The 16,226-nt window shown below is 36.8% G+C and overlaps 1 non-coding gene across 1 annotated transcript; it reads right to left on the bottom strand.

Moving 5' to 3' along the window:
- Window positions 1-5,413: 5,413 nt before the first annotated feature.
- Window positions 5,414-5,545, bottom strand: Gm25853. Its single transcript, XR_003951984.1, has one exon. It is a non-coding gene; the product is annotated as a small nucleolar RNA SNORA71 (small nucleolar RNA).
- Window positions 5,546-16,226: the final 10,681 nt, after the last annotated feature.

The following is a 16,226-nucleotide window of genomic DNA, read 5'->3' as shown; positions in this document are numbered from 1 at the left end:
GAAGGAATTAGAGTTACAGAGACAAAGTTCAGAGCTGCGATGGAAGGAAGGACCATCCAGAGATTGCCCCACCCAGGAATCCATCTGATAAAGAACCACCAAACCCAGACACTATTGCAGATGCCAATAAGATTTTCTTGACAGGACCCTGATATTGCTATTTCCTGTGAGGCTATGCCAGTGCCTGGCAAATACAGAAGTGGATCCTCAGTCATGTATTGGATGGAACACAAGATCCCCAATGAAAGAGCTTCAGAAAGTACCCAAGGAGCTGAAGGTATCCGCAGCCCTATGGGTGGAACAACAATATGATCTAACTAGTACCCCCAGAGCACCTTTAGACTAAACCACCATGTGTAGCATATGTAGCAGAGGATGGCTTAGTCAGCCACCAATGGGAGGAGTAGCCCTTAGTCTTGCTAAGATTCTATGCCCCAGTTTAGGGGAATGCCAGGGCCAGGTGCTGGGAGTGGATGGGTTGGGGAACAGGGGGAGGGGAAGGGGGTATAGGGAATTTTCAAAGAGGAAACTAGAAAAGGGGATAGTATTTGAAATGTAAATGAAGAAAATAGATAGATAGATAGATAGATAGATAAATATAAATGGAAAAATTTAGGCAAACTCCCCTGAAACTAGTAAAGGAGATTGCTTTTGAAATGTAAATGAAGAAAAATAAATAAATAAATAAATAAATAAATAAATAAATAAATAAATAAATGAAAGTAGCCAAGGAGCTAAAGGGATCTGCAACCCTATAGGTGGAACAACATTATGAACTAACCAGTACCCCGGAGCTCTTGACTCTAGCTGCATATATATCAAAAGATGGCCTAGTCGGCCATCACTGGAAAGAGAGGCCCATTGGACTTGCAAACTTTATATGCCCCAGTACAGGGGAACACCAGGGCCAAAAAGGGGGAGTGGGTAGGAAGGGGAGTGGGGGTGGGTGGGTATGGGGGACTTTTGGTATAGCATTGGAAATGTAAATGAGCTAAATACCTAATAAAAAAATGGAAAAAAAAGTTTTGTATTTGCCAAAAAAATAAATAAATAAATAAATAAATGGAAAGATTTAGACAACTTCCCGTCTAAAAATGTGTTAGACATTGAATACTATCTAAAATTATTATTGATACTCTATTCAGTCAGATTTTTGTCTTCTAGATTAGTGTTTGACTATCACTACAAATCATCTTAATGTTGACATTTCTTTTCTATTGGATTAATTATTATTATTTTTATTTACTTTATATCTCACTCACTGTCTAGCTCCTAGCCTCCCCTCACACAACCCTTCTACCCTCCCTCTCTTTTTTTCTTCTCAGAGGGTTGGCCCCTTCCTTTGTACACCCCCCCACACACACACACACATACACACCTTGCACTTCAAGTCTTTGTGAGGCTAGGCACTTCTTCTCCCATTGAGGTCAGACAAGACATCCCAGCTAATAGAGCATATTCTATATACAGACAACAGCTTTTGGATTATTTCCTGCTCCAGTTGTTCAGGATCCATATATGTCTAGCTGCACATTTACTACATATGAGTGGGAAGGCCTAGATCTATCCCATGTATGATCTTTGGTTGGTGGTTCAGTCTCTGAGAGTCCCAAGGTTTCAAGTTAGGTGACTCTGTTGGTCTTCCTGTGGAGTGACATTTCTTATGAATGTCTTCCATTAATAAAATTCCAAATTAGAAATGAATAACAAAGGAGTTGTTCATTTGTGTGATCTCAAATATAAATATGTTTATAATTTATAGTTTAGACAAAGTACAATTTATATTCAAGAATGGAAAATACTAGTGATCTATCTTAGTTAGACTTCATTGCCTGCTACTCTCTCCGGTCGAGTCAGCTGGAGAAGCTGAAAGGCTTAAAAGTCACTCATGAGGCAAAAGAGTTTCAAAGAAGCTCTCCTCCTGGAGTCTAGCGTTCTCTACCCATACATTAATTTTTCTTTCCCGCGTTCCATTACCACATTAGTCTAGTGTATGTCTAGTCTAGTCTCTGCTCTCTTTCAGTATTTTCCTATTATAAGTGCCTTTTAAATTGAATTCTGACATGGCTTAAGCCTTCCGCCAGTGTTCCAACAGTCCTAGAACGTCCTTAACCAAGATCAAGGGCTTGGAATTCAGTAAGATTGTAAAAGCTAGTCACTCCCTTACACAGGAATTTACCATCACTAAGGAAGAAAGAAGTTTCAGACCAAAGGAGAAACCAGAATAGATTCTTAGAATTGTAGCAGAGTTATACCCATACACACATATTTACAATGGCCTAAGGGGAAGGTGGACTATACAAGAGACTAAAATAGGAACTATGGCAAGGGCGTGAAGCCCTTGACCCTAGCTTCTAAGATTAGTGAATCTTAGGTGGAGCCCTTGTTGATCCCAGCTGTTATCAATGAATTCTATCCCAGGTGGTTCCTGTTAGACCTTTTGTGTTTGCATTCCTCTGTTTTATGTAAGATTCTGGTTACCTCAATTGTACCTTGCGAATATGTCACCCAACTTCCTTATTGTCCTCTGCATAAAAAGTCTGATGCTCGATTTGAAAATTACACTCAGATTCCACATGATCTCTCCTGTGTGCGTCTGTTTGTCATTCATCCACGCTTTGCCCACCCCATCGAGAGACCCGTTCCACGCAGACACAGGAACCCAGAGGGTCTGCGGCAATTGCCCTCTTTATAAAATTACGTTTGAGTCTTTCCATATTTTTTCCATATAATTTTGGAAATTATTTTAAGAAAACATGCACCTCTAGAAATGTTAGCCATGCTAGTGATCCTATGCATACACATTTTAGAGTTTATATAGAATTTCAGAAATAGATATTTGCATTCTTCACATTCACACAATTCTTATAACAAACTTCAACTATCAAATTCAATTAAGGAAGTTTGTGTTAGACATTTTAAAGGCAGGTGGGGAAACTAATTTCTCTTGATTTTTTCTTGAAAATTGTATGATTAATAAAATTCTGACATTTTTAATGACTCTCATTTATGATAAAAATTATTTGGAATTACTATTAAGTGGAAAATATGTTTTCTAAATAATTAAAATGTAAATGTAATTGACTGGTTTTGATTTTAAAAGGAAATATAATTGAAAAATAATTTTTAAAATAATAAATACAGGATTTTTTAAGGAATAGAAATTATGAAAAGAAATGAGAACCAAGGTATTGCAGCTTTATAAAAATTAAGTCAAGTTCATTTTCAGCAGGATAATCATGCAGCATACAAAACTAAATATTGTTTTGTGGATCCTGCTTATTTAATAAACCTTGTCCTAATATAGCAGAAAAGTATAAGAAACAAAATGTGAAGTGTCATATAATTGTATGTTTTTATCATTACTATTATAAACATGCTTTTATCTCAGGTTTACTTAGAGCCAGCTAGTAGGGTAGAAATACTAGTGTTCGTGCTTGCAATTGATGTCTTTGTAACCAAAATGCAAGCACATTATGTAAACAAGGACATGCTGCATCTTTAGTAGATATTTTTTCAAGCAGAACCAAGTGGGATTTTATTGATATGAAGAGCATCTATTCTCTTTTTGCCAAGCTATTCAGGGAGTCTTGTGAATGTGTTGGGGATAGTAGTGAACAAATCGGAGGGCGTCAGGAACAGCACAAGAAGACCTAGAGTCAACAAACCTGGGATCAAGGTGATATCACAGAGCCTGGACCACCAACCAGGAAGCATGCAGGAGCTGGACCTAGATCCCCCCTCCATGCATTTTTTAACAAATGTGCAGCTTGGTCTTCATGTTGGTCCACTAACAAGTGGAGTGAGACTGTCTCTGACTCTGTTCCCTCTCATTGACCTCCCTTCCCCTACCTGGAATGCCTGGTTGGACCTCAGTGGGAAAGGATGTGCCTAGTCCTTCAAGTTCCAGGATGGGGTGATACCCAAGGAGTCCTTCCCTTCTTCAAAGAGATGTGGAACAATGAGGAGAGGGATTTGTAAGGTGGAACTGGAAAGGTAGGATAGAGGGTGGCCGTGATGGGGAGGTAAAGTGAATATGAATACATAAATAAATACACACATAAATACTTAAGTAAATGAATAGCTAAATAAATATATAATTGGACAAAATCTTTAAAAAAAAAAACCAAATTGTATGTAATTGTATCCTTGATGAAAATTAAAGGAATTGAGACATAGGGACAAATACAGTTGTTTGGGGTTATGTCAGGAGAGACACATGATACAGTGCAAACAAATAGAGCTTCTAAGTCACCTGTGGTGGGGGTTTCTTAATTTTGAAGTGGGGGGGGGGGTAAACTGACCAATTTAAAAATATCCATACACTCTCATTTGAGTTTGCATTATCTCCTAGGATGTGTGATCATCAAAAGAGTTCATTTAAAGTTTAAAAGAACCAGGAAGAATGAATGATAGAGAGTTATTGAGGAATACATCTCCAGTCATCATCAGTGATGGTTAATTTCAAGTGCTACTCTCCCTTCATTATAAAACTGTATGCAATTTTTAGTAGTGTCTGTAAAGTTGTTTCCAGAAAAAAATGGTGGGTGATTCCTTTGATTCAGTGGATCTCAGGCAGAAATTGAAAGGCTGTGAAAAAGAAGTCTTTTTCCTCTCTTTTTTTCTTGGAAGCTGGGACCATCTTCTGTCCTTGGGTTTCATAATTGCAGCATCTCTGACCTGTGGACCCTAGTGCATTTAGCCAGAAGACATTGACATAGGTTCTCTATCCTTTCATCTTTGGCTGGGAGTTAAGCTTCCCTGGTATGTAGAGTTTTAGACCTGGACTCAACCACATTGCTACCAATGTTCCACTGTTTCCAATTTTCTTTCTTCTTCCTTTTTCGTTAAGCCATGAGGTTTATTGCACAGTTGTTGAGGAGGAAGCAAAAAAGTTTACAAATTCAATAGAGAATCTCTTTCACTACAGTCATTCAGGAACCAGCAGATAGATGAACATGGGCACAAGACAAGAGGTTTTGGTGCTAGGATTTTGTATGTCTGAGTCTCCCATGACTTAAACAATTACCAAGTAGAGTAAAAAGTTGATTCCTGGTGATCTAGGTAGACTATGTCTCCAGGTTCACTTTGGATGGTGGACTTCCTCACCTTCTGGTGTGTCTACTAACACCTGAGAGGCAAGAAGGAGTAGTCAGCCTTCTCTTACCACAAAAGCTACTTGAGGTCTCCCATCTACAGCAGCAATGGAAGACTTGGAAGGCTGTTCCACAGGAGGATACAACTGCAGCTTATGAAATAATTGCACAGCTAAGTCACAAAGAAAAATTCCCCAAGTCACATGCCTGCTTTGACCTCCCTTTCAGAAGGCTCCAAGGTTTCTGCCTAGTGCTGCTAGATGGCATGCAGTGAGCCTGCTGTCAACAGCCATCACATAAAGAGACCCTGTGTGACATGTGCTAAAAATACCAGGGTTTGGCAAGGACAGGAGCTGACCTTCCAGACATCAGGAAAGGCTTTCAGCATACTTTACCTGCAGTATCAATGACTAGGGCACAAAAGACTATGATTACTTTCAGAAACATGGGGACCTATTTCTTCTTAGTAGTTCTGTATAGCTTGAAAGCTAAGACATTATCCAGCATTGGGAATGGATACTCTAGCCTAATGCAGATTTCAAACTGATAGATTACATAATGACGTCTCACTGGGCCTTGTAAACATTTTTCAGCAAATATGACTTCAGAGACCCATGTCTCCTCTCAGTTGTTCCTGTGTGTATTTGATATTTTCTTAGAGCCTGCTAAATATCAATTATTGGGTTAATTATTAAAGTCGTTTCAGGAACTATATCGTAGTGTCTACTTATAAGGCAGGTCTGAGTCTAAGAAAAATTATTGCATTTTTATCTCTTTCCTTATGAGACACAGACATACCAGGCTGCTGTATCAATTATGCTGCCCTACGCTTCCCACACACTCATTAAATGTGAGAGAACTGTGACAAAATAATGAGAAAATTGTATTTTAGTTATTTCCTAACATTATCATATATGAATTACAGTATCAGTTTCACATACCTTGATGTGGCTTCCCCCTTTCACAATCCTTTCATAACAGTTTTTCTCTAGAACATTAGGTTTGTCAGTGAGTCTAAAACAAAATGTATTAAACTAAAGTAAGTAGAAATATTCTGGAGTTAAAATATACCAATTGATTTTTAAATTGGTTGCATCAAATTGCTTCAAGTAAGCAGCTGTGTCATTTTCATGGTGGTGAATTTTTTCCATTTTTTACCTTAAGCAAAAGGCTATGGGTATAGCTGATGTGCATCTCCCATAGTTTCTCTGCCAGAGGTTTATGTGGATGCTTTAATAGGCAGGGTCAGACATGAGGTGGTTAGGTTGCTGTGTATAGTGTCTATGGAAGAAATGTGTATAACTCTGGTGAGATCCCTGTCAGTTCTCCTGGAAGCAAGTTTTATAGAGAATGAGCTTGGTGCCTGGGTTCTTGAACTTATTCCTTAACATGATCTCATTGGCACATAGTCCTGACTTGATCATACCTCTCAGGCCAAACAGCTGATTTTAAAATATTAGCTGCCAAAACTGCATACTTAAGTGACAGGTTTTCTTTTATAAAGCATTGAGATTAACGGCTCAATCATATGTGTTCTCTAGTTTGTGAAAACTGTGGCATGTAAATTCTTAACATTCTGTTGAAACTACCAAATCTCTTCTCTTCTTTGTTACCAGCTACTTCCTATACTGGTTTTGATTACATTTTATTTTTAAGAGTTGCTCATTTATGTAAATGAGTACACTGTAACCGTCTTCAGACACACCAGAAGAGGGCATCACATGCTATTACAGATGGTTGTGAGCTACCATGTAGTTGCTGTGATTTGAACTCAGGACCTCTGGAAGAAAAGCCAGGGCTCTTAAATGTTGAGCTATCTCTCCAGTCCCATGGTTTTGATTGTGTTTTCCCTTTCATTTCTAGAACAATTTGCTACATTTGTTCATATTTATTGGTAAACTAATATTACCTCAGGCTTTTTGGTAATAAAATAATTCTTACACAGAATTAATGATTATACCTTTACCACAATCATAGACTTTGGATTGTCAGGATTCTACAGTGTTCACTAGGAATTCCTGTGAAGCAGCAAGAGCTGGAGTCTCATGCTAAATACACGCATACCTTGATCAAATCAATCAATGCCATGATCTGTGTTGCTTTATTTTTAAAATAGAGTTTATTAAGGGCATGAAAAGGGGAGATAAGAGGGTGAGAGAGAGAGAGAAAGAGAGAGAGAGAGAGAAAGGAGCAGAGAAGTAGAGGCTGGTCATGAGCATGTAAGTGGGGGGGGGAAGGATGTGGAAAGAGGGGGAAGGGAGGAGCAAGAGAGCAAGAGCCTACTGTTGCTGTTGCTTCTCATACAAGTTTTTATTGTGAAAATGGTTAGTACACTTCCGTTAAAGTAGAAGAAAATGTAAATGGCATGTTTCATTTTATGAATAAATACAATTTTAAAAAATTAATATAGAATAAAGATATAATTAGATAACCTTTGACCTAAAATTAATTAGTATTAATGTTGGAAAAATGTATTTGTTCAAGGGAAGTTTTCTTAAGTACCTAATACAAAAAAAAATCCCAATTTCTAACATGGTAAAGCAATGACTCTGTCTCTAAAAGATTCACTCGGATGTAGTAGATAAAGCATGAATTGTAAAAATAGGTAGTTTGTATCTTGAGTGCATTATTTAGTAGTACCCTGAATCCAGACAAAATTTTTAGTCACCATAAATCCTATTAGTACCATCTGTAAAATGGAAGATTATAATAACATTTTCAGAATGGCTGAGAATGTCTCAAAAGCTAAATAATGATCTAATAAATAATAGATGCATGGTTAGCTATTTCTATTATATTAGATTTTCTAAGTTGGGTTGAGAGATTTGAGTAGAAGTTTCTATTTTTAATCTTTGTATCTGTAGCCCTCAGCACAGTAAAAGCAGTACAAACTATAAAGGTGTTGCTGGATTCTAATTGTTGCCATGGTTACTATTGAAACAACCTGATATATATGGTATTTTAAAATGACATTGTTAACATAGTTATATGATGTGTATTTTCTGAAAGAGACTTTTGTCTCTAAAGAACACAGAAAATTCTTGAGAAATAAATGTGGCTAAAGTCTTCCATGCATATTTGTGGAACATAACATTGTAGTTATGTTACTTTAAAATGATATATTTGAGGTAGAGAGGCTCAACTTTCTTGAACAACATGACTTAATTGCAGGTGTTTTCTGGATTGAGTGTCATAGGGGAAAAGAAAAATGAAAACAAAAAGGATGGAAATATATTAAATACTTCTATGGTTTCATGTAGAGACAAGAAAAACAAATGTAAGCACCACCCACAGTTTTGTTTGCTGTAATACTTTTCTTTATACTCAATGGTGCCAGTCAAGTTCTTGGTGTATATGCTACAAAATTAAAAGGAGACAATAACAAGCTACAATAACTTACCATCAGAAAACTCTATGAGAGGGTTTGAAAAAAATCATGGTGAATTCCTAGTCAAAGGAGTTCTTCTCATTCACATCTAAGAACCTAACCATCTGCTTTCTCTGAGAACAATAGGTAATATTTTGTACTTCATGTGCCCGGTGTGGAGGTTTGTGTGGTAATTGCCTTAGCCCTCTTTGTCCTAGTTAGGAAACAGATCTTATCAGACCTACACGCAAAGGTTCCTACTGAGCCTCAAATAAGATATTCAGGCAGTTGTGAGAAACCTTCTAAGTCCTCAACACCCAGCATGTTACTGACTGCTGCTATTATCATGTCCTTGTATTGCTTAGCTTGAGTTTTCAAGGATGCTACTCCTTTAAAAGCACAAGTTTTTTTCCCCACAACCTGACATATTAAGAAAGCTGGCAGCCAGTTACTACATCGCTCTGAAACAAGATCAATTGTTTAAAGATTCTATATTCAGTGATAGCCCCCAAATTGAATTTTAGGAGGAATGTGTGCAATTCTGAAATGCCTTGGATCAGGAGAGAGAGTTGAGCAGCAAAGGTGGAACAGAGGTTCCCAAAGCACAAGCCAGGAGAAACTGAAGTATCTGAAACTATGAAGAGCTTTGAGATAAAAGAGGTTAAATTTTAGCTAGTATGCGATTTTGATATGAAATTTAAAAAAAGTATGCCATTGTCTAATTGTAATAAATAAATAAATAAATAAATAAATAAAGTATTGCTTTCAAATTATGGATAAGTGTAAAAACCAGAATAGATTCAAGGAAGGATAGAAAAACAGGGGAAATTAGGGGGATATGTGATCAAAAAGTAACCTGACTGAAGTCTCCTGCCAGTTAACACTCGGGAATTCAAGCACACTTGTCAGTATTTGCTGGGATGACTATGTACAGAATCTCTCTCTCTCTCTCTCTCTCTCTCTCTCTCCCTCCCCCTCCCTCTCCCTCTCTCTACCTCTCTCTCTCATCTCTAATTTCTCTCCATATACATATACCTATACATACATACATACATACATACATACATACACACTTGTGTGTGTGTGTATATACAAAGAGAGAGAGAGAGAGAGAGAGAGAGAGAGAGAGACTTTCAAACAGCAGTATTAAAGCAGTAATGAGTCCCTTGGAAAATTCTCCAACAGGACCTCGGGCAGAAACTTCACTAAGGTGGGATGAAGAACAGCATCTCGAAAATAACCAGTAATGGAGAGACAAAGCCAATGTGTCCAGTCATGGAGAAAGTGGAGGAAGATGGTTTCTTTGAACAGGAGCACTGGAACAAGATGGAGCTTGCTTGTGCTATCAGCAATGGGAGACATCATTGGCTTAGGCAAGATCTGGAGGTTTTCCTATCTCTGTTACAAGAATGGGGGAGGTGAGAGCTACTGTGCCACCTCAGTTTCCCCAGGAAGGAGAATTCTTCTGCCTACTACACTTACTGTCCTCTGGGAAGTCCTATACATAGAATGCTGGAGTTGAATGACCCTGACAGGCCAATGAGGATACTTTGCAGGACTCTGAGACTTAGATAACTCATCTGGGTGTCTTAGGGCTTTCTCTCTTATAAGCGTTGAGTACAGGCTCAGATCAAAACAGATCAGGCCATGGATTCTACCTCTGATCTTACCTCTGTGTGATCTTGGTAAATTTCCCAATGATCCCAGAGACTTGATGGCTGCTCCTGTAAATCAAGATAGCAATATACCTGTTTTTCTAAGGATTGGCAATACTACCCATAAAGTGCTTAATAGATAAGATCTTCAGTGACTCTGCTGCTGATACTGGAAAAAATTAATAATGAACCACATTAACTAGTAAGGCTATATGATCTTCAATATAGGCTTACTCCTTACCCAGATATTTGCTATGAATTTTACAATTAGTAATCAACTTCTGTTTACACTAACCTTATCTTTTTCTGAAACTTCTATACACTTGGGTCTTAACAGTCATGGCCATCTTCATGTGCATCTCTTTCACCAAAACAGAATATAAGTTTGTCAAATCTTTGATAGTCATTTCAGAAGCCAACAAAATCACATGGCTCAATCAATATTCTTAAAACCTCACATGTAATCGTTTCTCTGTTTGCTTCCCCCCCCCCCCCGCCCCAGAAAGGAGTATTAACCCCAAGCTAAAAATCTAAGTTCAATTTCTTATATAGCAAGAACAACAATAATAATAGTAACAATAATAAAGAAAATTCTGGTTCATGCTGCTTTTTCTTACAATTCTTTTATGTGACAGAGGCAAGAATTCTGCTTTACTAAAGAAGAGGCCTGTAAAAATAAGTCCTTATTTGCATCTCAGGCCCATGTCTTACTGTCCCTGACACAACAGAGTCTACAATTATCAACCATAGATATTTTCATATACATTACAGTTTTTGAAGACTGTTTATATCATTCCTGTTTAACATCTTTTTCCCCCCATGCTGGAGATTGAATGCAGAATATCATACATGTTCAGCCTCTTATCAGGGAGTTGCAGCTTTTGTATGTCTACCACAAAGCATTAGTTAAACAGAAACATGTACTATTTTCACAAGATGTTAAATGCATTAGTAATTGCACCACTTGCTTCCTTGGTAACCACACAATTTGTTTTAGATATTTGAAGATATTATTTTAACAAACATTTAAAAAACTCTTGCACTCAATATATGGAAAATTGAGTCACACAAAATAGTGAAGAATGTTTGAATTGTAGATAACAGAAACATTCTGCAGAGGCTAAGCAAACGATTGAAATTCTACACCAACGCAGTATCGGCATATTTCTGAAAACAAGAAAACTGTATACACTGATTTTATCTGCTCTTTTACAACTTGAATAAATTAAGTTTGTATGATAACATCGAACATTTTATCTGGTATGCATGATACTAAAATACTTCTCTGTCATACGCTCAGGCCTGATCTTGCTTGTTTCATAAATATGATCCAATCTGGAAGGATAGCAGCATCTCCTTTTGTTATTATATTCTAACTTCTACTATAAAATTTCTATGTGACTGTCATTACCTAAATTTCAATGCTCATTTTCTCATTTGAGTAATGAAGAAATTGAACACTGTGGCTCATTTAGAATTTAAAGTCTATTCCAAGTACCCATGATTCTTTGATTAATTTTTATTTTTATTTTGTTCCTACTATAATCATGTGCCCTATTAAAGGATTTTGATGTGTATTTTATTCTTTTGATTTACTTCACAGTCAATAGGTGAAGTCCACCTATTGTTCACTAATAGTTGAAGCTGATTTGATATTGATGAATACATTATGTTTCTAAAATCACCTAGATATTTGTAAAGATTCTTCCAAATATTAATTTTAAATAAAGGTTTGTCCCATGGTGAAAATACGGCATGTGTCTCAGAATTTTATACATATATATTTTTTAGCCCAAATCAGTAGAGTAATTATTTTGGTCAATTAGAACTTTCATATATTGCATGGAAAACAATTTCTAAATCTGTCTTAATTATTTGGCAAATGCTTTTTCCTCTGGTAGATATTTTAAAGGGTAACTTAAGGACATTGTTAAAGATATTGTTAACCCCCACCCCAAATCCTTTTCTGGTTTAGTAATGGTAAATGCACATTTTAATTTTGAAATATTAGGAAATTAGGAATATCATTTTGTGCTGCGACCATATCATTTTTCAAGAAGACATATAAGGACTAGGAAGGTTTGATGTGTGCAAATAAGGTTTTCTTAAGAAAACTCACACTTCCTGATAACATTGAATTTTACACAATGATGTTGGGAGCTTCATATGTTCATAAAATGTATTGTCCTCCTTTAATCATCCTGAAGGAAGATATATATATCACTAAACATACACACACATATGTGGATGGGTGTATATGGATGGGTGTACAGATTATAGCCAATAATTGGACTGGACAATCAGAAATTTGGAAAATATCTCTTGGCAAAGTATGTACAAAAGACATTTGAGGAAAGAAACCACTCCAAATGAGTGAAGGATATGAAGATGGCTGTGTGCATGTAATTATTCACTAAAAAGTAAAACCAAAGTGATTCATTCTATGAAAAGTAGTCAGCAGCTTTCTTAAGCATCCCGGACACTGCCCAGTGATCATGAACAAAGTTTCCAAGGTGTCAGAGATGTCATTTCTGCATGACTTCAACCACATAGTTTCCATTCAGAAAGACTGATATTGGTATGGCTGGTATTGATTACCACATTTGCCAGCAGTTGTCATTATCAATGAACCTATAACATTGTACTATTCTTCAGGGTAACCAGCCATTGACCTATTGTCAGATTGACTACATTGAATGACTACCACTGCATAAAGGTCAGTGCTTAGTCCATAATGGAATCAGTGCTTAATTCTAGGTATTGACTTATCTTCCGTGCATAAAAAGCTAGAACGACCATCATGGACTTTTATTATCCAAGCTCATTGTGCCTTATACAGCATTGCTTCTGTCTGTGAAATTTATTGTTCAGCCCCCAAAGTACATCAGTGTCCCTGTTCTAATGGAAATCCCTAGTCTGACTCTTTCCCACCATGCTGACCCACCTGAGTTAATAGAACTCCGTGTGATCTACTCAACAAAGTTACAGCTTTGACTATGTCACTGTTGCTTTGAAATGTGGTTACGCTGAATAAATTCCCTTTCTTTGCTTTTCACTATAGTTTGTCTCTTTATTTGACCAACTGAGGACTGACTGGTGACTAAGCATAGAGATAGATGAAAAAATCAAGGTTCCCTTTCTGGGATCTTAGTCTCTTTAATAAAGGAAGAAATGACTCAAATGGAAACTCAGAGACAATTTTATTAGCTTTTCAAATAAAAATCCTCAAGGCAGGCAAGCTGAAAACTTCAGTAGCTCTCAGTAGGAGAGAGGAGGAAAGAAGGAAAACAAACATTCCAGCTGAGGCAAAGTGGGAGTCAGATAGGCAGCCGCAGGTCAGAGATGCAGTCTTTAGAGAAAACGAGAGGCAGCACAAAATGTTGGCAAAATGCAAGGTGTTCAAAAAATAATCACAAAAAAATAGAAAGAAAAGGGGATGATTTATATGATTCTGAAAAGCAGGCTAACAAATGAAGCTGTGTGCCTGCAGTCTGTAAGGTACTATAGTAGTAACTGAGGATTCTGGCAAAGAAAAGTAGTCTCAGTAATGAGTGGCTTGAAGTGAGCCAGCTTTCCTAGGGCTGGTCTCTTTGGTAGGTTATTAATCCTGTCTAACTGGTCTGATAAGTCTCCACCCAGGCAAGGGTTGTATTCTCTTCACAGTAATGGAGCTTTATGGTTCTTATAAGTGTAGATTGTTAGGGGAGCCAGAGTCTAGGTTCAGAACTTAATAGCCCTGATAACATTCCTCTATAGAATCTGTGCTTATTGTATTTATCCTGTGAAATATTAAGAATAAAAATCTCAGTAAATGTAACAGGATTGTATGCTATACATTTTGGTCATGCTTTCTCCTGTGTCACTTTACCTGTAAAAATAAAAAATCCACTCTGTTCTTCAGCCAAAATCCCAATAGCTCTTATGTAATGAATTAAGTGGTTTGGGGGATAGGAAATGGGTAAAGGGACAGATTGGGGCCATCTTTTAGATAGTGAAAGGATTATTAACATATCAAGAAGTATTTCCATTCCTATGGTCCTTATGTCTTGAGTAATGCTATTAAACTTTTAAAGCATCTCATAAGCTTAGTAATGAAATAAAAACACAAGGACAGGCAATTTTTACCCAAACCCAGGCAGTTCTTTATAATTGTTCCTTAACCCACAAATTGCATTCACCTAATTAATTAGTTGATGTTGGCTAAGCAATCTGAGGATGAAAGGAATTCTGAAAGTGTTAGAAATGGGCTCAGTCCTTCTCTTTTTTTCATCATTGTATTTTAAAATGTTTTTAATTGAAATTCAGTTATGTCACTTCACCTTCTTGTTCTTCCCTATGTCCAACATTTCCTATGTCCATTTTCCCTAGGTCCAGTTAACTTAACATTTTTTGGATCTACCCCATAAACCTCCTACCCTCAAATTGATCTCTCTCTCTCTTTCTCTCTCTCCCTCTCTCTCTTACACACACACACACACATACACACACACACACACACACACACACACACACACACACACAGAGAGAGAGAGAGAGAGAGAGAGAGAGAGAGAGAGAGAGAGAGAGAGAGATGCAAGCACAAAATATATGAATAGAAATAGAACCTGATGAGTCTATTTTTATTGGTTGCTTGGTTATGGTTCCAAGGCTGATCATTAATTCTTTTCTCAAAAATACCCATAACTCAGGAGCTGACTGCAGTGTTCCTAGGTGAGGACACATGAGCAAATTCTCCTTGAAATTTCTTCAGGGCAGAAACTTCTAGACTGCTGCATGTTAATATCTGATCTTGTGGAGAGTTTGTACATCAAACTTCATTTTTTTATATTTTACCAAATACAAAAATCCTTGTGAAAATAGGAAAGGGTGCTCTGTTAATGGTAACTAATAGACAAAATCAATTAGAATTGTGCTTAGTTTTTCACATTCCCCTTTGCATGTGAAGAGCTCTGGACACTGCCCCAGGATTGTTTGTGAAGAATCTCCAGTCATCAACAGCACCATTCAATCAACAGCACCGTGGCTGCTCTTCAGGTGTCACTATAGCATTCTCTGTTATAGACTTAACTAGTAAAATACTTATGTATGTGTGTATTTGGATGTAGAACACTATCACCTTCACTGTTGCTCCTCTTAGACATCCTTTCCAAAACAAAATGATCACTCTAAATACAGAATTCAACTACTTTCCCATTAAGCAATGCAAGTGAACAAACATATTTATATTGCAGAGATAATTATAGTTGTGAACTGATTTGTTAAATCCAGAGAAGTTATCTTAGAAGAGATAACATTTTGATCTGTTTCTTGAAGTAAAATTAATCCTTGTTTTTACAAGTAGTCTCTATTTAACTCCAACACAGTATAGCAATATAAAAATTCTCAGCAGACAATTAAAAAATAATTTATTTTAATTTAATTTTCAATTAGCCCAATGATACCCCAGTTTTTCTTTTTTTCTTTTTCTTTTTTGTTTTTGTTTTCTGTTTGTTTGTTGGTTGGTTGGTTGGTTGGTTGGTTGGTTGGTTGGTTTGGTTTGGTTTGGTTTGGTTTGGTTTGGTTTGGTTTGGTTTTTCGAGGCAGGGTTTCTCTGTGTGGCCCTGGCTGTCCTGGAACTCACTCTGTAGACCAGGCTGGCCTTGAACTCAGAAATCTGCCTGCCTCTGCCTCCCAATTGCTGGGATTTAAGGCGTGCACCACCATGCCCAGCTAAACGTCAGTATTTTTAAAGTAACCAAATAATAGGTCTTATCATTTTACAAAAATGCCAATAATTGAATATGTATAATTATTGACTATTACTAACACAATGAAACAGATAAAAAAGAAATGGTGATTATATTTTTGTAACCTTTTAAAGTTTGTTTGAAAGCATTTTAAAAGGAGATGGCATGTGTTGTCTAAAATGAATGAGCATTAGTCAAATAAAATGTGCTTCCAATGTGATAAACATATTGTGATTTATTTTTCATGGCTTGGATTTGAAAAGGGAGTTACAGCATTTTTAAAGAATATATTGAAGGAACCATGTAAATGCCTTAGTTATGTTCTATAATTCACTCATTAACAGCCAAATCCCTTAGAAATGATCCTTGGCATTTTGGAAAA

Source organism: Mus musculus, chromosome 16, assembly GCF_000001635.26.
Source record: "Mus musculus strain C57BL/6J chromosome 16, GRCm38.p6 C57BL/6J".
Classification (NCBI taxonomy): domain Eukaryota; kingdom Metazoa; phylum Chordata; class Mammalia; order Rodentia; family Muridae; genus Mus; species Mus musculus.
The sequence above is the reverse complement of the archived record's forward strand: the minus strand, read 5'-3'. Positions and strand labels throughout refer to the sequence as shown.